This window comes from Bos mutus, chromosome 1 (genome assembly GCF_027580195.1).
Source record: "Bos mutus isolate GX-2022 chromosome 1, NWIPB_WYAK_1.1, whole genome shotgun sequence".
In the NCBI taxonomy this organism is placed as follows: domain Eukaryota; kingdom Metazoa; phylum Chordata; class Mammalia; order Artiodactyla; family Bovidae; genus Bos; species Bos mutus.
Genome location: NC_091617.1, coordinates 15,247,028 through 15,271,265, shown reverse-complemented (window position 1 = coordinate 15,271,265; position 24,238 = coordinate 15,247,028).

Sequence of the window (24,238 nt, the reverse complement as noted above, 5' to 3'; positions counted from 1 at the left end):
AAGCACCTGGTGGATGTCCTTCATTCCACACTCAGCTTCTCTGCTCACACAGGGCACTGCTGACACATAGCAGCTACAGGCTGTCCCAAGACACTTCCATGCAGACCCACAGAAGCAGTTCTGTCCAGGGAGATCGGCTTCCCATCGATGTCTCCATGAGCATTTCCTTCCAGGTCCTGTCTAAGAGGGCATTGTGACTGCCAGGGCTCTGATAATGAGGTCTAATTCCAATATGCCCTGTTTCCATTACATTTATAATGGCTCTGTTTTTCTAAGTGAACTCTAAAGGATACTGAGATTAAGATTCTAAAGTAATTTAGGTGGTTAATGTTTGATATGGTCAGAAATATAATGGTAATGCTTAGTTAATCAGCATGTTGAAATAAATTTCTAGACCAAAATGGTTCCACTTCTGCCCAGGGTGCCAAGTCAGGGAAACAAAACTCAGATAACTTTTATGTCCCTATAAATGCTCCACTTGAAAAGAAACACAATATGTCCCATCATTCAGTCCCCAAATGCCAAGCCTACTCTGGACCTTCTCACTGAAAAGTTAACTATGTGTCCTCAGCCAATTCAATATTTTGTTTCTTCCTTGGTCTTTTTTCTTTATCCTATAGAAGCTCCCTGCCTTCTGCCCCATTTTGCAATTCTCTAAAAAGAGACTGCTTCATGAAATGTTAAAGTTTAATTCCATTGTCTAAATTCTCTTCTGCAATCATTTTTAACAGTTCTTGGCAACGAGGAATGGGATTTGAAGCTGCCTGGTAACAGCGCCTAGGAAGAGACTCACAGGTAAGGCTCCTGTTGAACTGTCCTGGTTCATGGTTCTCATCACCACCAAGAACATGGGTGAGTCTCTCTTGCATGTGAGTTCCACACTCTTGTATACAGCTCTCCAGTCCAACTTTATTTTTTAAATATGAATATTTTAAAAAATAATATGAATAAAATATTAATAAATACTTTTAAAATATGAATAAATATATGAGAAGGTCATATATTTTAATGAATATGATATATATATATATATATATACATACATACATATATATATTCCAGAAAAGTTTTGGAATCTGGGAAATTTCTAGGGTAGTTATATTGAGAATCTGCCACATGTAGCAGTCATTAATACATTGTAAAATGCAAAAGAAAAAGCTAAGACTTTTCACCTCTGTCACCTCCTTGCTGCTAATGTCTGACTAACTACCAAACAAGTTCACAGCATAAATTGTGGGGAATTTGGATAAATAAATTAAGACAGAAATTCAGATTGTTTTGATCAAAGGCACATCAAACAGATGTAGGCACAACTTCGACTAATTAAAATCATTAGGGTATCTACCACCAAAAAGAAATCTTCTCTTGAAGGGAATAATGGATCTATTTCTAGTGGGAATCTTGGAAGGCAAAGCTACAAAGTTGGTGCACAAGGATAAAGCATTTAAAAGCTGTTACAGTACTTTCCATCTAATCCTGAGCCTCCCCTTCTTTGATAAGTTGGTCACAGAACATGTTGGATTGACGTTAGGTCACCTGCCAACCTCAAGAAATCTTCCACGTGGTGAGCTACACTGAAAAACACCACAAAATCTCCAACTCAGTGGCCCATCCCTCTTAGGTGTTAATTTAGCTCTGAAAGACCCAAGACTTAGCTTAAAGAAATGGGATCCCTAAGTTTCAAGGAATTGAGTGCACACTCTTCATCGTGCCTGCTCATTTTATGTCTAAAAAGAGTGGTCCCAGACTGTATGTTTACAAAAATGGCAAAATTTTACTAAGACAGTTTAAAATTACATAGACAATTATGAGGAATGTTCCAGTTATGCAAGATTATTTTTTTACTTAATAAATGCACTGCAAGGTAGATTCCCAAATCAACATACAGAATGAAATTGGCATGTGGAATTGGCATGTGGAAGCCTCCCAAAGTCTTCAAGATTCCCAAATAGCTTCCTTGGAAGACTCATTGCCAAAGACACAAGAGGTATTCACAACAAAAGACTGTAAAATTATAATTAAAACTGCCTGCCAAGTCGCTTCAGTCGTGTCCGACTCTGTGCGACCCCATGGACTGCAGCCTACCAGGCTTCTCCATCCATGGGATTCTCCAGGCAAGAACACTGGAGTGGGTTGCCATTTCCTTCTCCAAGGCATAAAAGTGGAAAGTGAAAGTGAAGTCGCTCAGTCGTGTCTGACTCTTAGCGACCCCATGGACTGCAGCCCACCAGGCTCCTCCATCCATGGGATTTTCCGGGCAAGAGTACTGGAGTGGGGTGCCATTGACTTCTCCATAATTAAAACTACTGGAAATAAAAAAGGAAATACATTTATACAAGGAATTAGTATGGGTTTGGGGTAAGAAAATATATGAGGTGTGGAAATGTTGACTGAAAAAAAAAAAGATATGCAATCCAAAAAGTGAGAGTTGTGTTTCATTTGGTGAATAAACCTGAGGACTTAAGCCTGGGACACAGCATCTCAGACAACTCTGAGAAACTTTTCTGAAGAGTCAAGCAGGGGATCCAGGATATATAGGAATTTCTGCAACAAAAGATCAGGTAGTTGGAATATCAAAAGATTATTGCTAATTAAAGACAACCAGATATCTCAAGTTAACGAACTTAGCACTTTTCTATATGTGAGGAAATGCAAGAGTCTGGGCTCACTGAAATCATTTCTTTGACATGCACCTCAGGCATCCAGGGCCAGTATCCTTTGCTTTCTCATCCTGAGTCTCTTCACACCATCTGGGGTGGGGGAATGCTGCAGATGGTGGGCATTCTTTGTATTCATCCTGAGTTCCTTCTGGCTTCACATGTGGGTCCAGGTGGTTGTAATGTGACGACTTCATGGCTGCACCATCCTTTGTTTACTGATATGGCAGCCAGCATTCTTAGTTCACAGAGATGTGCTTTTTGTAAGAGAGGAAAAAATAAAGCAATTTTGTCCTAAATTAAAATTGTTTAAAAGACATAGGACAAAGTCTAAATCATTATAAAAATTGTAAAGGATGTTTGGAAAAGAAATATTGGGAAAGGAATCTCATGTGTGATTGGGGTTAAGATTGGGGTTGATTTGTATTTTTGTGTGTGAGTTTTACATCAAAGGTACACTGGTGCAACTTTAAAACTTGATTTCCTTTTCTGTTAAAAGGGCAAAATTTTCTTAGATTATCATCCTCTCTTCCTCTCAATAAGAACTAGTGAGCAAAGGCTTTCCTTTACCTGTTAATTAATTTGTATGGAAAGCAAATATTTTGTGTCTTGCCAAAATAATTTATTGCGCTTAATGTTGTCATTATTAATCTTTGAATACATAATAAAACCAGGTCTTCTCAATATTAACAAAACTATGGTGATTTTACAACTATGTAATTCTGTATTTTCCTTCAATATCTTTAATCACCACCTTGGCTTAATGTATATTTTGACATATTTCCCCAAAATCAAATTTTAAATGAAGTTATTTTTTAAATTCTGTATTTTCCAGAGGGTCCTTGAAACATATCAAAAGATTTATTCTCTCTGCTTATAAAAATAAAAGTGTTAAACAAAATAGGCTTATTTGATATGTTAAATGATATATGGAGCATCATCAAATAGTGATGTTTAACCTTCTGAAGTTACATTTGTATGGATATAATTATTAATATAAGTATTCTGGAAATTGTATAAAGATATGAAAACTCTGATATCTCCTAGTATAATGTTATCAGTCACAGTTTCAGCTATTATCTTAAAATGTTGTGGGTCTAAATTTCCTTGTCAATTCCATTGTAACAAACTCTCATTAGATCTTTAATATGGGAATTTTAGTCTTTTGTCATTTATAGACAGTTAACATTTTCCTCTAATGCTTTCGTAAAAACAAGACTCATGGAAAGGGACCTTTCAAGTACCATGGCCTATTGACACCTCTGACAAATTGCAAGGTGTCAAATCTTGTGTGCATATTTCATAACTGAAAAAATTTCTACCTAACATTGGGTTCTGTGTAAATGCCAAAGACCTCAAAATCAAATATACTAGAAAGAGAAGTTGTTGATCTTGAGGCTGACTTCTTCCCCTCAAGGTGCCAAACCAAGAACTTTTCTTTCCATTCTTCCTTTTCTCTCTGACCCTTCTTTTCCTAATTCTTACGCCATGGAAGTTTTTTATATTCTTTATCTACATTTTGCTTTGCTCTAGACCAGAAAGACAATACTATTGTTCACATATAACAGGCTATTACAAAGGAAGGTAATCTAACCTGTAACAGACTGTTTGATTTTTTTTTATGATGGTGCTGATTCTGTAGTTATTTCTGTCACAAAATTTTCCCTGAGTTCAGATAGCTCAGTTTCTCTGCAATAAACTCACTGAACATAAACTTCTGGACAATTAGAGACAAAGTAACAAAAAATTCATAAGCAAAACAAATTGTTTGAAGATATATTCCCTCTTTAGCCTCATTTATTTTTTAATATTTTAATTTTATTAGAATATATTTGATTTACAATGCTGTGTTAGTTTCAGGTGTACAGCAAAGTGATACAGTAATTCATATATCCATTCTTTTTCAGATTCTTTTCTAATAGAGATTTCAGATCCTTTTTATATCTGTAGGTCTACTTCTGTAGCCCAGGCTACAGTCTACTTCTGTATTATAAATAAGATCATTTATGTCTATTTTTCAAAATTAGATTCCACATATGACTGAAATTGTATGATGTTTGTCATTCTCTGTCTGACACACTTCATTTACTATAGTAATCTTAGGTCTATCCATGTTGATGCAAATGACATTATTTCATTCTTTTTATGGCTGACTAATATTCCATTGTGTATATATGCCACATCTCCATTCATCTGTTGATGGAAATTTGTGTTGTTTCCATGTCTGGGCTATTGCAAATAGTGCTGCTGTCAACACTGGGGTGCATGTATCCTTTCAGGTTATGGTTTTCTCTGGATATATGCCCAGAAGTAGTATTGCTGGATCATATGGTAGTTCTGTTTAAAAGTTTTTAAGGGACCTTCATACTGTTCCAACTCTTTGTGACCCTATGAACTGTAGCCCACGAGGCTCCTTTGACCATGGGATTTTCCCAGCAAGCATACTGGAGTGAATTGCCATTCTCTCCTCTAGGGGATCTTCCCAGCCCAGGGGTCAAACCTACATCTCCTGCACTGCAGGTAGATTCTTTACTGTTGAGCCATCAGGGAAACCCCATAGTGGTTATACCAATTTACATCCCCACCAAGAGCGTAGAAGGGTTCTCTTTTCTCCATCCCCTCTCCAGCATTTCCGTTTGTAGACTTTTTGATGATGGCCATTCTGACTGGTTGACATGACACCTAACTGTAATTTTAACTTGCTTTTTTCTGATAATTAGTGATGTTGAGCATTGTTTCTTTTCTTTTTTTTGGGGGGGTATTTGTATGTAGGATCATTTCTTGATGTATCTGATTTCAGCTTGTTTGGGTTATGGAGGCCATGGCTCAAGAGTGTTCTCCAAATCATGGACAATGTTTTATTATTAATAATATTATTGTCTCTCTAACATACTGTGTCCCCTCAAAAGATTTAAATTCAGTGCCTTTGGGCAGCCATTCATTTCAGTTCACTTCAGTTCAGTCGCTCAGGCATGTCTGACTCTTTGCAACCCCATGAACCGCAGCATACCAGGCCTCCCTGTACATCACCAACTCTCGGAGTCCACCCAAACCCATGTCCATCGAGTTGGTGATGCCATTCAACCATCTCATCCTCTGTTGTCCCCTTCTGCTCCTGCCCTTAATCTTTCCCAACATCAGGGGCTTTTCAAATGACTCAGCTCTTTACATCAGGTGGCCAAAGTATTGGAGTTTCAGCTTCAACATCAGTCCTTACAATGAACACCCAGGACTGATCTCCTTTAGGATGAACTGGTTGGATTCCCTTGAGACTAAGGAACTCGCAAGAGTCTTCTCCAACACCACAGTTCAAAAGCATCAATTCTTCGGCACGCAGCTTTCTTCACAGTCCAACTCTCACATCTATACATGACAGCTGGAAAAACCAGAGCCTTGACTAGACGGACCTTTGTTGGCAAAGTAATATCTCTGTTCTTTAATATGCTATCTAGGCTGATCATAACTTTCCTTCCAAGATGTAAGTGACTTTTAATTTCATGGCTACAGTCACCATCTACAGCAATCTTGGAGCCCAGAAAAATAAAGTCAGCCACTGTTTCCATTGTTTCCCCATTTATTTGCCATGAAGTGATGGGACCAGATGCCATGATCTTAGTTTTCTGAATGTTGAGCTTTAAGCCAACTTTTTTACTTTCCTTTTTCACTTTCATCAAGAAGCTCTTTATGGCATCAAGAAGATGCCATAAGGGTGGTATCACTGCATATCTGATGTTATTGATATTTCTCCTGGCAATCTTGATTCCAGCTTATGCTTCATCCAGCCCAGTGTTTCTCATGATGTACTCTGCATATAAGTTAAATAATCAGGGTGACAATATACAGCCTTGACATACTCCTTTTCCTGTTTGGACCCAGTCTGTTGTTCCATGTCCACTTCTAACTGTTGCTTCCTGACCTACGCACAGGTTTCTCAAGAGGCAGGTTAGGTGGTCTGGGATTCCCATCTCTTTCAGAATATTCCACAGTTTATTGTGATCCACACAGTCAAAGGCTTTGGCATAGTCAATAAAGCAGAAATAGATGTTTTTCTGGAACTCTCTTGCTTTTTCGATGATCCAGCAAATGTTGGCAATTAGATTTCTTGTTCCTCTGCCTTTTCTAAAACCAGCTTGAACATCTGGATGTTCACGGTTCATGTATTACTGAAGTCTGGCTTGGAGAATTTTAAGCATCATTTTACTAGCTTGTGAGATGAGTGCAATTGTGAGGTAGTTTGAGCATTCTTTGGCATTGTCTTTCTTTGGGACTGGAATGAAAACTGACCTTTGCCAGTCCTGTGGCCACTGATGAGTTTTCCAAATTTGCTGGCATATTGAGTGCAACACTTTATCAGCTTTCAGGATTTGAAATAGCTCAACTGGACTTCCATCACCTCCACTAGCTTTGTTCATAGTGATGCTTCCTAAGTCCCACTTGACTTCACGTTCCAAGATGTCTGGCTCTAGGTGAGTGATCACTGCATCCGGATTATCTGGGTCATGAAGCTCTTTCTTGTACAGTTCTTCTGTGTATTCTTGCCACCTCTTGGGCAACCATTCAGCACCCAATAGATGTTCTCTCTTCAACTGAAATGATAAAATAGAACAGAATATTACAAAAAGCTCTAAGAATAGGAGCCTGACTTCACCTCTTTAGAATACTACTCTAAGAACTGAAGGTCAGTGGTAACAACGAGTCACAATGGAAAATTTTTGACTAAACCCCTTTAATGGTTAATAAGATGAATAAAAGGGCAGACTATTGAAACAAATTTCTTGGCCCAAAAAGAACCACTCTTTCCCAGGGTGCTACAACTGAAATGCAGATAACTTTTCAGTTCAGTTCAGTTGCTCAGTCATGTCCGACTCTTTGCGACCCCATGAATTGCAGCATGCCAGGCCTCCCTGTCCATCACCAACTCCCGGAGGTCACTCAGACTCACATCCATCGAGTCAGTGATGCCATCCAGCCATCTCATCCTCTGTCGTCCCCTTCTCCTCCTGCCCCCAACCCCTCCCAGCATCAGAGTCTTTTCCAATGAGTCAACTCTTCGCATGAGATGTATGTCTCTGTAAATGCTTTGTTTGACCAGAAACACAGTATATTCAGTAAGCTAATTTCCTAGTGCCAAGCCAGGTCTGGACCTCCTCACCCAAACATGGCTGTGTGTGGCCCAGCCAATCAGATATTTTCTACTTGTCTCTTCTTTGTTCTTATCCTTATCTTATAAAAATGTCTTCCCTTCTGCTCCATTTTTCAGTTCTCCAACAGCAGACTATCTACTTCATGAAGTATTTGATAAAGCTAGTTTGTATCACCTAAATTGTTTTCTTTAGTAAATTTTTAACAAGTGCAAGCCTGTGACAATATCAATTGACAGTTGCTACTACTGATAAGACTCTGTAGAGAAGAGAGAGAACTGCAGCTATATGTAATCTATTTTCAAAGTCATATTTTAAAACCCCAATTTCTATAAGTAGTCATACTACAGAAGTGACTGATATCTTCATCTGTTGTCAACCAACAGAAATTTTCCCTCATTTAGCTGGATTATAAGCAGTATATACACATGTACATGTGCACAAACACACACACAAACACACACAATGCACTTGTGCACATATAGTAGGAACAATGTTGCCTGCCTGTGTTAAGTCATTCAATGTTAGGTACTTTGCTTTCAGACCACTTTCTACTAATTAACAGGATTTATTTTAATGAAAAAAATCTCACTTGATGGTGAAAGCAACAGTTCAATATCACTTGCCCCTTGCTTCTGCCATTTTATTTCTATTTTAAGAAACACTTTTGATCAAGAGGAGTACTTGTCAAAGAAAGAGGAAAGGAAAAACAAAAAAGGAGAAGGGAAAAGGCAGAGAGGAGGAAGGAAGAAGATGTAAGAATAGGTTACAAAATAGACAAAAGTTTTGAGATGTGGGAAATTTTCTACAACCCCAGAAACTAGGTAATGACGTTTTAGAGGTGATAAGAATTCATCATTAAAAAAAAAAAAAAAGCTCAATGTAAAAAAAAAAAAACTAGCTCTATAATTTTAGAAATAATTTTAAAATATGTATCTTATAAAATAGTAAAAAATACAGTGGTGATAATCTAGTATACAAAAGACTAAAAGGGGCATGGGTAAGGAAGACATTAAAAGAAAAGCAAACATTTGAATCAGTTCTAATGAGGTGGATGAAACTGGAGCCTATTATACAGAGTGAAGTAAGCCAGAAGGAAAAACACCAATACAGTATAATAACGCATATATATGGAATTTAGAAACATGCTAACAATAACCCTGTGTACGAGACAGCAAAAGAGACACTGATGTATAGAACAGTCTTATGGACTCTATGGAAGAGGGAAAGGGTGGGAAGATTTGGGAGAATGGCATTGAAACATGTAAAATATCATGTATGAAACGAGATGCCAGTCCAGGTTCGATGCACGATACTGGATGCTTGGGACTAGTGCACTGGGACGACCCAGAGGGATGGTAAGGGGAGGGAGGAGGGAGGAGGGTTCAGGATGGGGAACACATGTGTACCTGTGGCGGATTCATTTTGATATTTGGCAAAACTAATACAATTATGTAAAGTTTAAAAATAAAATAAAATTAAAAAAAAGAAAAGCAATTAAAATAAACTGTGCAGAGAGTACTTAACTAACATAGTACATATAAAACAGTCACATATTAGACATAGTGGAATGCACAACATACACAACAAGCATTAAAACAGAAGAGACGATGTCTCTGAGAGTAGAAAAGATTAATGATAAAATCATAAAGGAGAAATTTATATGAGTTAAGACTAAAAATAAAATGCTTCTTGTTATTGAAAAAAATATTAAACAAAGAGAAAAGTAAAATGTCTGTGATGAAGATTTAGTGTGCTAAATGAGTGACTTATGCAAACTTAGTCAAGATTAATATAAAGAGCAGCATTTAATTCATTTGGGTGAAATGAATACCTTTAAATAGTTCCCCTCAAATTCAAAATTTCTAAGAAAGCTAATCAATTTATGCTGAAAGAAGAAAAAAATGTTGGTTTATTCTCTGTCATATAAAATGTCAAAGGACAAAAAGAAAATTGCTGTATTATTTTGAGAGGAACAGTTTATGATATAAGAATTCAAAACACAACTGCATTGTTATTCATATGTGAAGTTAATCAAAAGATACTATTTAGAAATGCAAAATCTCACAAAATATCCACAGAAGTGTCATGAAAAAAACATTATTTCATTGTGTAATTCAGTCAACTAAGATTAAAAATAAAATGAAGACATGGTATAAAATTCTGCCAGATAATATAGAAAGCAGTTTTATGCATATCTATACCATACAATACATATAAGAATATGTATAACATATAAATAACTATATATGTTTACAAATGCAAATCAAAAAGGTGAGATATGAACAAAACTTTGAAGCTAATAAAAGTGAAATATGAAAAAAATGACATCTTTGTGAACTTACATAAAGGATAAGCAATTATGGTTTTATTTTATCATGTAAATATTTGAAGAATTGAAGATTTCAGTACACTTTTTGTTTTTCTTAAAGAACATTTTAATTTATAATAATAGTGCATGATCAAGTGACAATTCAAATATACAAGTCTGTATGCTGCTGCTAAGTCGCTTCAGTCGTGTCCAACTCTGTGCAACCCCATAGACGGCAGCCCACCAGGCGCCCCCATCCCTGGGATTCTCCAGGCAAGAACACTGGAGTGGGTTGCCATTTCCTTCTCCAATGCATGAAAGTGGAAAGTGAAAGTGAAGTCGCTCAGTCGTGTCCAACTCTTAGCGACCCCATGGACTGCAGCCCACCAGGCTCCTCCGTCCATGGGATTTTCCAGGCTAGAGTACTGGAGTGGGGTGCCATTGCCTTCTCCGACCAGTCTGTATAATGACATGGTTATTAATCTTGTCCTCCATGCTCATGTAATTTCAAACACAAAATGTAACCAAGGCACATCAGACCTTATATTTTTCTCATAAATGTATAAAAATAAATAAAAGTGGAAATCTCAAGAATAATCTATTGATACTTTATGTTCAAATAAAATTGCAAAAGAAGTCTTGGGTTAGCCTAAAACTTGGTTTGGATTTTTCTGTAAGATGGTACGGAAAAACCTGAATGAAATTTTGGGCCAACACAATATTTTATCAAAATTGGTAAGAATTTCACCAAGAAAGAATAATGCTCAGGAATTTCTTCTCAATGATGTGATTTTGGATCAAGTTTGAAGAATTAGATTTGGTCCTATTGATGCCTTCTCTGTCAGATGAGAGGGCCTAGAAACAATGATATCCTAACAGCAAACAGTACATCTAGCCCTCAAATCTTGGTTTGTAATACAACTCTCCGATAGATGGAACCAGGGCTCCTTGGAGAACTGGCTGATTCCAGGACTCCGGAAAGAAAAGTGTAGGATGAAGCTGAATAATTATGTAATACAAAATATAAGAAAGTATTCAAACAAATAAAAGCACAAATTTTGAGCCATTTGAAATGCTACTATCAAAGTGGCTTTAGTTTGCATTTTTATTTATTTATTAGGCCTTCAGTGGCCAGAGTTGAAAAATTTAAGCATGAAGATACAATAGACTTATAACCCAAAGTGTGAGTGTGTGTGTGTGTGTTTCTGTGTGTATAAATCCTTGTTGATATTTAAAAGTGAATTGTAATATTGATTTAATAAATAAATGGGGTAGAATAGGCAAATAGATAAATATATGCAGAAGACTTTCAAAAACTTATATAGATATATTACCCTAAGAAAGGGCAGTATAGTTTCCCTCATATTATGTGTAGGCTGTGCATAACGACTTCTTTATGAAGAGTATATCATAAAAGTGGGTGTGGAAGATGAACCTTCATAGTGGAAAATCTGAAAAACACAACATCAGCCAGATTCTTAAGTTTAAATTCAGTAGTGTTGTCATGCTGGTAATATATGCCCTTGCTATCATAAATAAGACTTAACTTCTATAGTCTTCCACCCAAAATATATACAGCGCCAGTCTAATCATGAACATTAGGAGAATCACAGTTGAGAATGTCACTACAAAATTCCTGACCAATATTCCTTAAAACTGTTTCCATTGTTTCCCCATTTATTTCCCATGAAGTGATGGGACCAGATGCCATAATCTTAGTTTTCTGAATGGTGAATTTTAAGCCAGCTTTTCCACTCTCCTCTTTCAATTTCACTTTCACTTTCAGCCATAAGGGTGATGTCATTTGTGTTATCTGAGGTTATTGATATTCCTCCCACCAATCTTGATTCCAGCTTGTGCTTCCTCCAGCCCAGCTTTTCTCATATTGTACTCTGCAAGTTAAGTAAGCAGGGTGAAAATATATAGCTTGACATACTCCTTTTCCTATTTGGAACCAGTTTGTTGTTTCACATCTGGTTCTAACTGTTGCTTCTTGATCTGCTTACAGATTTCTCAGGAGGCAGGTAAGGTGATCGGGTATTCCCATCTCTTGAAGAATTCTCCAGTTTGTTGTGATGTACACAGTCAAAGCCTTTGGCATAATCAATAAAGCAGTCCCAGTATAATTAAGAATAGAATAAAATATTTAGTAAAATTTTCAAAGACAAAATTGAAAATAATTTTTTAAATAACTTATGGGATACATAGTAAAATATTAAGAGGAATTTTAGCATTTAAAAAGTTTGGATAAGAAGAAGCATTGAGTAACTGATGATTGTAAGTGAAAATGAGGTAGGAAGAAAACTTGGGTGTCACAGAATCCGAGTGAGAAAGTATGACATTTTGCTGGGTAACGTCATCAACATCCTTATCATACTTTTTGGCACCTGAAAAAAGTTAATTACCATCGTGAATGCTTTATTTAAAGAGGATCTTAGTCTTCTTCTTTCTTGGTTTTTTCATAAATTAATACATGTTTTTAACAGAAAATCTGGAGCCCTCAGTTGTAAATTGCTATTTCTGGCTCATGAGCTGACACATACAAACACACGCACACACACACTATATATATATATCAGATCAGATCAGATCAGTCGCTCAGTCATGTCTGACTCTTTGTGACCCCATGAATTGCAGCATGCCAGGCCTCCCTGTCCATCACCAACTCCCGGAGTTCACTCAGACTCACGTCCATCGAGTCAGTGATGCCATCCAGCCAGCTCATCCTCTGTCGTCCCCTTCTCCTCCTGCCCCCAATCCCTCCCAGCATCAGAGTCTTTTCCAATGAGTCAACTCTTCGCATGAGGTGGACAAAGTACTGGAGTTTCAGCTTTAGCATCATTCCTTCCAAAGAAATCCCAGGGCTGATCTCCTTCAGAATGGACTGGGTGGATCTCCTCACAGTCCAAGGGACTCTCAAGAGTCTTCTCCAGCACCACAGTTCAAAAGCATCAATACTTCAGTGCTCAGCCTTCTTCACACTCCAACTCTCACATCCATACATGACCACAGGAAAAACAATAGCCTTGACTAGATGAACCTTTGTTGGCAAAGTAATGTCTCTGCTTTTCAATATGCTATCTAGGTTGGTCATAACTTTCATTCCAAGGAGTAAGCATCTTTTAATTTCATGGCTGCAGTCACCATCTGTAGTGATTTTGGAGACCAGAAAAATAAAGTCTGACACTGTTTCCACTGTTTCCCCATCTATTTTCCATGAAGTGATGGGACCAGATGCCATGATCTTCATTTTCTGAATGTTGAGCTTTAAGCCAACTTTTTCACTCTCCACTTTCACTTTCATCAAGAGGCTTTTGAGTTCCTCTTCACTTTCTGCCATAAGGGTGGTGTCATCTGCATATCTGAGGTTATTGATATTACTCCCAGCAATCTTGATTCCAGCTTGTGTTTCTTCCAGTCCAATGTTTCTCATGATGTACTCTGCATATAAGTTAAATAAACAGGGTGACAATACACAGCCTTGACGAACTCCTTTTCCTATTTGGAACCAGTCTGTTGTTCCATGTCCAGTTCTAACTTTTGCTTCCTGACCTGCATACAAATTTCTCAAGAGGCAGATCAAGTGTTCTGGTATTCCCATCTCTTTCAGAATTTTCCACAGTTTATTGTGATCCACACAGTCAAAGGCTTTGGCATAGTCAATAAAGCAGAAATAGATGTTTTTCTGGAACTCTCTTGCTTTTTCCATGATCCAGCGGATGTTGGCAATTTGATCTCTGGTTCCTCTGCCTTTTCTAAAACCAGCTTGAACATCAGGAAGTTCACTGTTCACATATTGCTGAAGCCTGGCTTGGAGAATTTTGAGCATTACTTTACTAGCGTGTGAGATGAGTGCAATTGTGCAGTAGTTTGAGCATTCTTTGGCATTACCTTTCTTTGGGATTGGAATGAAAACTGACCTTTTCCAGTCCTCTGGCCACTGCTGAGTTTTCCAAATTTGCTGGCATATTGAGTGCAGCATTTTCACAGCATCATCTTTCAGGATTTGGACTAGCTTAATTGGAATTCCATCACCTCCACTAGCTTTGTTTGTAGTGATGCTTTCTAAGGCCCACTTGACTTCACATTCCAGGATGTCTGGCTCTAGGTCAGTGATCACACCATCGTGATTATCTGGGTCGTGAAGATCTTTTTTGTACAGTTCTTCTGTGTATTCTTGCCATCTCTTTTAATATCTTCTGTTTCTGTTAGGTCCATACCATTTATGTCCTTTATTGAGCTCATCTTTGCATGAAAATATATATATATATATATACACACACACACACACACACACACACACATACATACACAGTATATAGGTATAGAATGACATGATTTATTCTCTCTGAAGAACTACTGCTCCTACTAATCTTTAGTATCAATTCAGAAAGACTATTTGGATCCAAGAAAATGTATTGATTCTAAGAAATCTCAGGTATTTACTTGAAGGTCTTTAATATCATAGTTCCATTTCTACTTTGGATCTCATATCCTTTGAGCAAGAATTAATCTAATAGATAAAGAATGTTTAAACTTGAATTCCATTTATTCTCAGAACTTTGTTCATAACTTTTATTTTGGGTCAGATAGTGGGCTTTGATATTTTGGGATATTTAAGTTTTTGTTATATAAAATCTATATGACTGTTTACTTTTTAGACATTAACATCAAATAACTATTTTTAAATCTTACAAATCTTTATTTCATTTGTTTGTATTTTGAGGAAAGTAATCAGAAGGTAATTGTTTAAAGAGGTATATTTTTGGTTACAAAGAACTTAATAGTATGTCTATTTTTCATATGTTCACCTTCTTAAAAATGCTTTTATGTATTTCAAATAATTTTGGTAACATGTCCCTGAATCATTCTAGGAATAACAGTTCTTGACAATTCACTAAATTGTGTCTTACACATCTTGAACCAGCAGCTTACCCAAACAATCTCTGATCCTTAAAGCCAAGTCGGTTGCTTCCTATGCTCTCAGAGAGGCCAAATAAGTGGATAAAAACCTTTGGATGTTTCTAGGGTACATTTCTTTAACTCCACTTTTCTCTCTCCTTTATTTTCTACTTACTTGAAGAGGTTTCCTTTTCCTGGACTTAGTTTTAAGGCTTTACCTCTGATCTCTATTTTATTTGATTTCAGTCCTTAAGAATACTCCCTTCATTCTCCCCCTCACCCCCCAGAAAATGTTGCTAAGGGTTTTATTTCTAACAAGAAGAAAATAATAAAATTAAAATGGACCAGTTGGAACCAAGTTTCCTGTTGAGAATGCTATCATCATTTTAAACCTTAGCAACTCTGCAGAGTTTTAGTTTTGATCACCACGCATTCTGCTAGCCAAGTATTTACCATGCACCACAATGTATCAGGGATTACAAAAAAGCACCACCTCAATTTTTTGTTTCATCAAGAAAAGACTATATCATCCCATAATGCAAGTAGACACATACCCACAGACACACACACACACACACCCCAACACAGACATTTTTTGAAGTAAAGGAAGAAGGAGCCATAAAACTTAAAGTACAGTTACCCATCAGCATCTGCAGAGGAATCCATGACCCACAGCAATTACCAAAATCCATGGCAGCTGCTTAAGTCTCATATTTGGTTCTTCATGTCCTTGGTCCCACATCTGTGAGTTCGATGAACATCAGATCTTCTAGTAGTTACTTGTTGAAAAAAGAATGTTTGTATAAGTGGACCCACTCAGTTTAAACTCATGTTGTTCAAGGGTCAGCTGTAATGTGTGTCTTCTAAGTGATATTGCTGGCCAGAAGTTCTATGTGTCTGTGGAAATAACTGGTAAACAATCTAAAAAGAATAGAAAATAGTTTTATTTGAATCAAACTGAGGACCATAGCCAGACACAGATGCAAGAAGCACTTAATTTTTGTTCCACCAGAGTACAAAGTGAAAATGAAAGTGAAGACATTCAGTTGTATCCGACTCTTAGCGACCCCATGGACTGCAGCCTACCAGGCTCCTCCGTCCGTGGGATTTTCCAGGCAAGAATACTGGAGTGGGGTACCATTGCCTTCTCCAGAACCAGAGTACAAAACAGGGGCTTAAAAGGCAGATCAGCAAAATTACATAAGTTGTTTGACAAGAATTCTAATTAAAGCTGGCAAGAAGTAAGGGTGCTTGTTAAGCAGGGATTGGTTAGAGTCCAAAAGGGTTGCATAGTTACAAAGGGAAGATCTTGAGACCATACGACTGCAACTGGCAGCTGATAATAGATATTGTTGACAAAGTAGATCCAACCAGTCCATTCTAAAGGAGATCAGCCCTGGGATTTCTTTGGAAGGAATGATGCTAAAGCTTAAACTCCAGTACTTTGGCCACCTCATGCAAAGAGTTGACTCATTGGAAAAGACTCTGATGCTAGGAGGGATTGGGGTGCAGGAGGAGAAGGGGACGACAGAGGATGAGATGGCTGGATGGCATCACTGACTTGATGGACGTGAGTCTGGGTGAACTCTGGGAGTTGGTGATGGACAGGGAGGCCTGGCGTGCTGTGATTCGTGGGGTCACAAAGAGTTGGACACCACTGAGTGACTGAACTGAACTGAACTGAACTAAGTAGATATTGTTCTGAGAACAGCTGGTAGTGTCTTGAATCTCATACGGTTCAGAAAATCCATGTTCTTAGTAATACACAAACATGTATTAAAACATCCACAAGGGCTACCCAGGTCCGTTTTGAATACCTGAAGCACATTACTCCATTTTGATTTTTAAATGTATTTGTTTCTTTAATGATTTAAGTTGATGTACAATCCATGTTTGATAGTCTACAAACAGGTTGTTTTAGTTAATCTAAAGTTCAAATAAAATCACGTGTAAGTCAGAATGACTTCCCCCTACCTCAATATGTTATGAAACTATCTTCCATCATATGCTAAACAGAAATATACTCTAAGATATCCAGATATAGCTCAGAGAGCTCTTGTTTCAGTATTTTCCTACAATGTCTTGAGAACCTTTGGTCCGTATTAGAAAATCTTTCTGTTAAAGTGAGTGATTCTAGCTAGCTGGTTGGTGGAAATTTGCCAAGACTTTCTTTCAGAGCATTTTATTGATTTAGCTCAACATTAATGGTCAGGAATCATCTAGAAAGAATTTACTTGTGCAATCTTAATTCTAGAAATATAGAAACTTCTTTATGAAACCTATAAGAAAGCAGAGTAAAATGATACTACGTAGTTCTTACAATCCACTAAGCTTACCTTATTGGGTGTAACTACTTACAAACCAGGATTTCAAAAATTATTCTCCTTATAGTTAATGATACTTCAACCCCTGCATTCATCATGTAAATCAAGGAGATAATTTTCCTGGGGTGGAAGACATCACCAAATTGCTCTTTATATTAACTATAGTAATAAAAGTTGAAATAAATTTTAGTAAAACACTGTGGGAAAAATCCCTTCCTAAAGTCAGTGCATGCCTCCAATTCCAGATAATTTCAAGAATAAAAAAACACATCATTTACTATAGCCAAGCTAAATTCCAGCTGTAGACAAAATAGCCTGCTTATACAGGTGAATGGATAAAGACCACTAAAATATACCCTCTTAAGAATAAAAAGATTCTAGTAGTGTATTTTTGATCTATTTCAAAGTAAACTAAATAAAACAAAATTGAATGATAAACATAGATTTTTCCCTTTTCTAGGTCACATGTTTGTCAGCTGCACTTCCTAATTTTTATTTCTTGATATGTAGTAAGGAACATTGCTTCATCTGTGGATTAGGCAATGTGTGAAAACACCCACAATTAAAAATTTCCTATATTTCTCTCCTTGAAGCCCCAGTCTTTCATTCTCATAGTCTGACAGTCATTTTATTGTTGTCTTGGAACTTTGACAGTGCTTCACACACAAAAAATCCTCAATCCTCATTTCCAATGACTATGACCTAGGTCAGTCCAACATCCACACTACTAGTTTTCAAAAAATATGAATACTTACTTTCAGTCACAGAAGAAAAAACTCATTTTCTCTGATTCAGTGATTACTTTAGAATATGCGTCACAAAAAGGAGATTTTTTTAAAAAGTATTTCAGGATGATTTCATCAAATATCTTAACCTTTTTAGCCCTCTTGTCATTATCCATTTATAAATGAGGTAAATTTTAGCAACAACATATGCTAATAGTCATAGTTTTAGGCTTTCAGCCAAGAAATTCATGAACATTAATGGGAAAGAGTCATAGACTCTAAGCAAAAAACAATTCAATAAGGACTATTTTTGTCTGATACCATTTCTAATTTATGATAAGGCCAACATGTACATATACATTTATATATGTGCATATATATTTGCAGATGTACACATAAGTATGTGCTCAATCACTTCAGTCGTGTTCGACTCTTTATGACCCTATGGACTGTATCCTACCAGGCTCCTCTGTCTCTGGAATTTTCCAGGCAAGAATACTGGAGTGTGTTGTGATTTCCTTCTCCCAGGGATCTTCCCGACCCAGGGATCGAACCGTGTTCTGCTGAATTGCAGACGGATTCTTTACCCGCTGCACTGCCTGGGGAGCCCTGAGAGATAAGTATATATATGCATATAAAGCTGATATATGATCTCAACTGTAAAGACTCTCACTGTGGACTGTGTTTCTAGTAACCGTTATCTTCCATCAAGTAGGATTTGCACTGCTATTTTCACACTGGAATAGAGAAAATGGAAGTAGAATAAGTTTAAAGGCACATTTGCAGTAATCAAGGCAACAAAATTACTGATTAAAAACAATTGTTTCCTCTTTTATTCTCTTTTTCAAAATTTAGTGGATGTTTTAGATTCAATAGATTTATTCACTTTCTCCTTAAGCATATTCTACTGCTGAATGCCAATGCCCTCTTTTTAATTCATACACAAAACAAGAAATATGAACTTATAGGATAAATAATGGTAATATAAAACAAGGAACATTTATTCCCCGTCAATATCCTGAGACCTAAAATTTTAAAGTCGCTTACTAAAATTGTCCTTTCTATGAAGTATGGCTAAACAAAAGCCAACAGAATGTTGAACCCAACACTGACTGCCAAATTTATTTTGGACAAACACAGGATTGAGCAGTCAGTTTCCTTACTCCTTAAAAAATGTCAGGAAAAAATATTAAGACAATCCTAACTAAAACTCATATTCAAGTGCATATATTTTGGCCACCTGATGCAAAGCGCCTACTCATTGGAAAAGACCCCAATTCTCGGAAAGACTGAAGGCAAAAAGAGAGGAGGGAGGCAGAGAATTAGATGGTTAGATAGCATCACCAACTCGATGGACATGAATCTGAGCAAAATCTGGGAGATAGTGGAGGACAGAGGAGGCTAAAATGCTCCAATCCATGGGGTCACAAAGAGTCAGACATGACTTAGTTACTGAACAACAACAAAATATTTTTATATTTTAATTTTCATATAATGTTTTGAAGTTTAATCTCTGATTGAAAAATCATCAATTTTAACTCTTTTTAATAAAGCAAACTCACCCATGTAACTATCACCCATGTTAGAAAACAATATTATCGGAGGAGGAGCTAAGATGGCGGAGTAGGACCGGGAGAACACTTTCTCCCCCACAAATTTATCAATAGAACATTTAAATGCTGAGTAAATTCCACAAAACAACTTCTGAAAGCCGGCAGAGGACATCAGGCACCCAGAAAAGCAACCCAAGTCTTCGAAAGGAGGTAGGGAAAAATATAAAAGACAAAAAAAGGGACAAAAGAGGGAGGGATGGAGTTCCGTCCCAGGAAGGGAGTCTTAAAAAGAGAGAAGTTTCCAAACACCAGGAAACCTTCTCACTGCCGAATCTGTGCCGAGCCTTGGAAGCACAGAGGGCAACATAACAGGGAGGAAAAATAAATAAACAATTAAAACCCGCACACTGCGAGCCCTATGGTAACTCCCCCAGCAGAGAAGCAGCGCAGACGCCTGCACATGCCATTAGCAAGCGGGGGCTGGGCAGGGAGGCGTGGCGCGGGCTGCATCGCAAGAATCTGGCCTGAATACCCCGAGCACTATCTGAGCGAAATAATTTGGGCTAGCAAACCAAACTGTGGGATATCTACCACGCAAAAAGCCAGCCCTAACCTATGACACCGCCAGGCCCACGCAGGGAATAAAGGACTGAACAGAGATAGCCGGCAGCAGACCTTCCCCCTCCGGTGATAGGCAGCCAGAGCCGGAAGGGGAGGGGACAATCGCAGCCCCAGAGAGACATTATCTATAAAACTGTAAGCAGGCTTCTTTGCTAACTAAAACTTCTTGGGGGTCTGGACGGTCAACATCTGCATGAGAAGGTGTGCCGGTGCACAACTAGATAACCGAGCGGCGGGGAGGCGATAAGTCGCAGCAATCGCGCGCGCAAAACACCTCATCACCTGAGCTGCTCGGATCTGGGAAGGGCACAAAACGCAGGCCCAACTGAGAGTCTGCGCCTCTGGGGACTACCCGAGTGCTTGAACCTGAGCGGCTTGGACCTGGGAAGTACAGGCAGCCCAGGGCGGGCCGCTGATGGTTCGCGGCAGAGCAACCTAGAGCCTGAGCAGCATGGGCAGCGAGGCTACACGCACCGTGAACTGGGGGCAGACCCAGGGTGGCTGAGGCACTGCGAGCCCACGCCAGTGTTATTTGTTTGCAGCATCCCTCCCTACCTCCCCTCAGTGCGACTGAACAAGTGAGCCTTAAAAAAAAAAAAAAAAATTAAGTCCTCTATTATTCCTTCAATATCCACTTTTATAACCGATTACTTTGCAAAAAAAAAAAAAAAAAGACCCTATTTTTTTAAAGCAAACATATATATATATATATTTTTAATAATATTTTTGACCTTTTTTTTTTTTCTTTTTCCTTCTTTTCTTTAACATTGTATTTTTGAAATTCCAAACTCTACTCTAGATTATTAATTTTAGCTTTTTAGTATTTGTTATCAATTTTGTACCTATAGTTTTTTTTGTTTTTGTTTTTATATAATTTCTGTGACCCTTTTTTTTTTTTTTTTCTTTTTCTTTTTCTCTGTTTCTTTCTCTTCTTCTTTTAAATAACATTGTATATCTGAAATTCCAAACTCTATTCTAGATTTTTAATTTATGCTTTTCAGTATTTGTTATCAATTTTGTACCTGTATTTTTTTATATATAATTTATGCGACCTTGTTTGTTCTTTGTTTTTTTTTTTCCTCTCTCTCTTTTTCTTCTTCTTTTTTTAACATTGTATTTTTGAAATTCCAAACTCTACTCTAGATTTTTAACTTTTGCTTTTTGGTATTAGTTATCAATTTTGTACCTATATTTTCTTTATAATTTTTGCGACCTTGTTTGTTTTTGTTTGTTCGTTTTTTCTCTCTTTCTTTTCCTTCTTCTTTTCTTTAACATCGTATTTTTGAAATTCCAAACTCTAGATTTTAAATTTTTGCTTTTATGTATTTGTTACCAATTTTGTACCTTTAAGAACCCAATCTTCAGTACCCATTTTTCACTAGGGAGTGAGATTACTGGCTTAACTGCTCTCTCTCTTTTTGGACTCTCCTTTTTCTCCACTAGGTTGCCTGTGTCTCCTCCCTAACCCCTCTCTACTCTACCCAACTCTGTGAATTTCTGTGTGTTTCAGATGGTGGAGAACACTTAGGGAACTGATTACTGGCTGGATCTGTCTCCCTCCTTTTCATTCCCCCCATTTATCCTCCTGGCCACCTCTGCCACCTTCTTCCTTCTTCTCTTCTCTGTATAACTCTGTGAACAACTCTGAGCGGTCCCGTTGTGGAGTGCACATAAGGAAGAGATTACTGAATAGCCCACTCTCTCCTCTATTGACTCCACCTCATCTCATTTGGGTCACCTCTAACTCCCTCCTCACTCTTCTCTTCTCCATATAACGCTGTAAACCTCTCTGGGTGAAACAAGTTTCAGGGCAAGACATACCAAGCAAATTCTCCAGCAGCAAGGAACACAGCCCTGAGCTCCAAGATACAGGCAGCCCAAAGTCACCCCAAAACCATAGACATCCCATAACTCGTTACTAGACATTTCATTGCACTCCAGAGAGAAGAAATACAGCTCCACCCACCAGAACACCGACACAAGCTTCCCTAACCAAGAAACCTTGACAAGCCACCTGTACAACCCACACAGAGCGAGGAAATGCTACAATAAAGTGAACTCCACAAACTGCCAGAATACAGAAAGGACATCCCAAACTCAGCAATTTAAACAAGATGAAGAGACAGAGGAATACCCAGCAGATAAAGGAACAGGATAAAAGCCCACCAAACCAAACAAAAGAGGAAGAGATAGGGAATCTACCTGATAAAGAATTCCAAATAATTACAGTGAAATTGATCCAAAATCTTGAAATCAAAATGGAATCACAGATAAATAGCTTGGAGACAAAGATTGAGAAGATGCAAGAAAGGTTTAACAAGGACCTAGAAGAAATAAAATAGAGTCAATATAAAATGAATAATGCAATAAATGAAATTAAAAACACTCTGGAGGCAACAAATAGTAGAATAACAGAGGCAGAAGATAGGATTAGTGAATTAGAAGATAGAATGGTAGAAATAAATGAATCAGAAAGGATAAAACAAAAATGAATTAAAAGAAATGAGGACAATCTCAGAGACCTCCAGGACAATATTAAATGCTACAACATTCGAATCATAGGGGTCCCAGAAGAAGAAGACAAAAAGAAAGACCATGAGAAAATACTTGAGGAGATAATAGTTGAAAACTTCCCTAAAATGGGGAAGGAAATAATCACCCAAACCCAAGAAACCCAGAGAGTCCCAAACAGGATAAACCCAAGGAGAAACACCCCAAGACACATATTAATCAAATTAACAAAGATCAAACACAAAGAACAAATACTAAAAGCAGCAAGGGAAAAACAACAAATAACACACAAGGGAATTCCCATTAGGATAACAGCTGATCTTTCAATAGAAACTCTTCAAGCCAGGAGGGAATGGCAAGACATACTTAAAGTGATGAAAGAAAATAACCTACAGCCCAGATTATTGTACCCAGCAAGGATCTCATTCAAATATGAAGGAGAAATCAAAAGCTTCTCAGACAAGCAAAAGCTGAGAGAATTCTGGACCACCAAACCAGCTCTCCAACAAATACTAAAGGATAGTCTCTAGACAGGAAACACAAAAACAGTGTATAAACTTGAGCCGAAAACAATAAAGTAAATGGCAACAGGATCATACTTATCAGTAATTACCTTAAATGTAAATGTATTGAATGCCCCAACCAAAAGACAAAGACTGGCTGAATGGATACAAAAACAAGACCCCTATATATGTTGTCTACAAGAGACCCACCTCAAAACAGGGGACACATACAGACTGAAAGTGAAGGGCTGGAAAAAGATTTTCCATGCAAATAGGGACCAAAAGAAAGCAGGAGTAGCAATACTTATATCAGATAAAATAGACTTTAAAACAAAGGCTGTGAAAAGAGACAAAGATGGTCACTACCTAATGATCAAAGGATCAATCAAAGAAGAAGATATAACAATTATAAATATATATGCACCCAACACGGGAGTGCCACAATATGTAAGACAAATGCTAACAAGTATGAAAGGAGAAATTAACAATAACACAATAATAGTGGGAGACTTTAATACCCCACTCACACCTATGGATAGATCAACTAAACAGAAAATTAACAAGGAAACACAAACGTTAAATGATACAATAGACCAGTTAGACCTAATTGATATCTATAGGACATTTCTTCCCAAAACAATGAATTTCACCTTTTTCTCAAGCGCACATGGAAACTTCTCCAGGATAGATCACATCCTGGGCCACAAATCTAGCCTTGGTAAATTCAAAAAAATTGAAATCATTCTAAGCATCTTTTCTGACCACAAAGCAGTAAGATTAGATCTCAATTACAGGAGAAAAACTATTAAAAATTCCAACATATGGAGGCTGAACAACAGCCTGCTGAATAACCAACAAATCACAGAAGAAATCAAAAAAGAAATCAAAATTTGCATAGAAACTAATGAAAATGAAAACACAACAACTCAAAACCTGTGGGACACTTTACAGGCAGTCCTAAGGGGAAAGTTCATAGCAATACAGGCATAC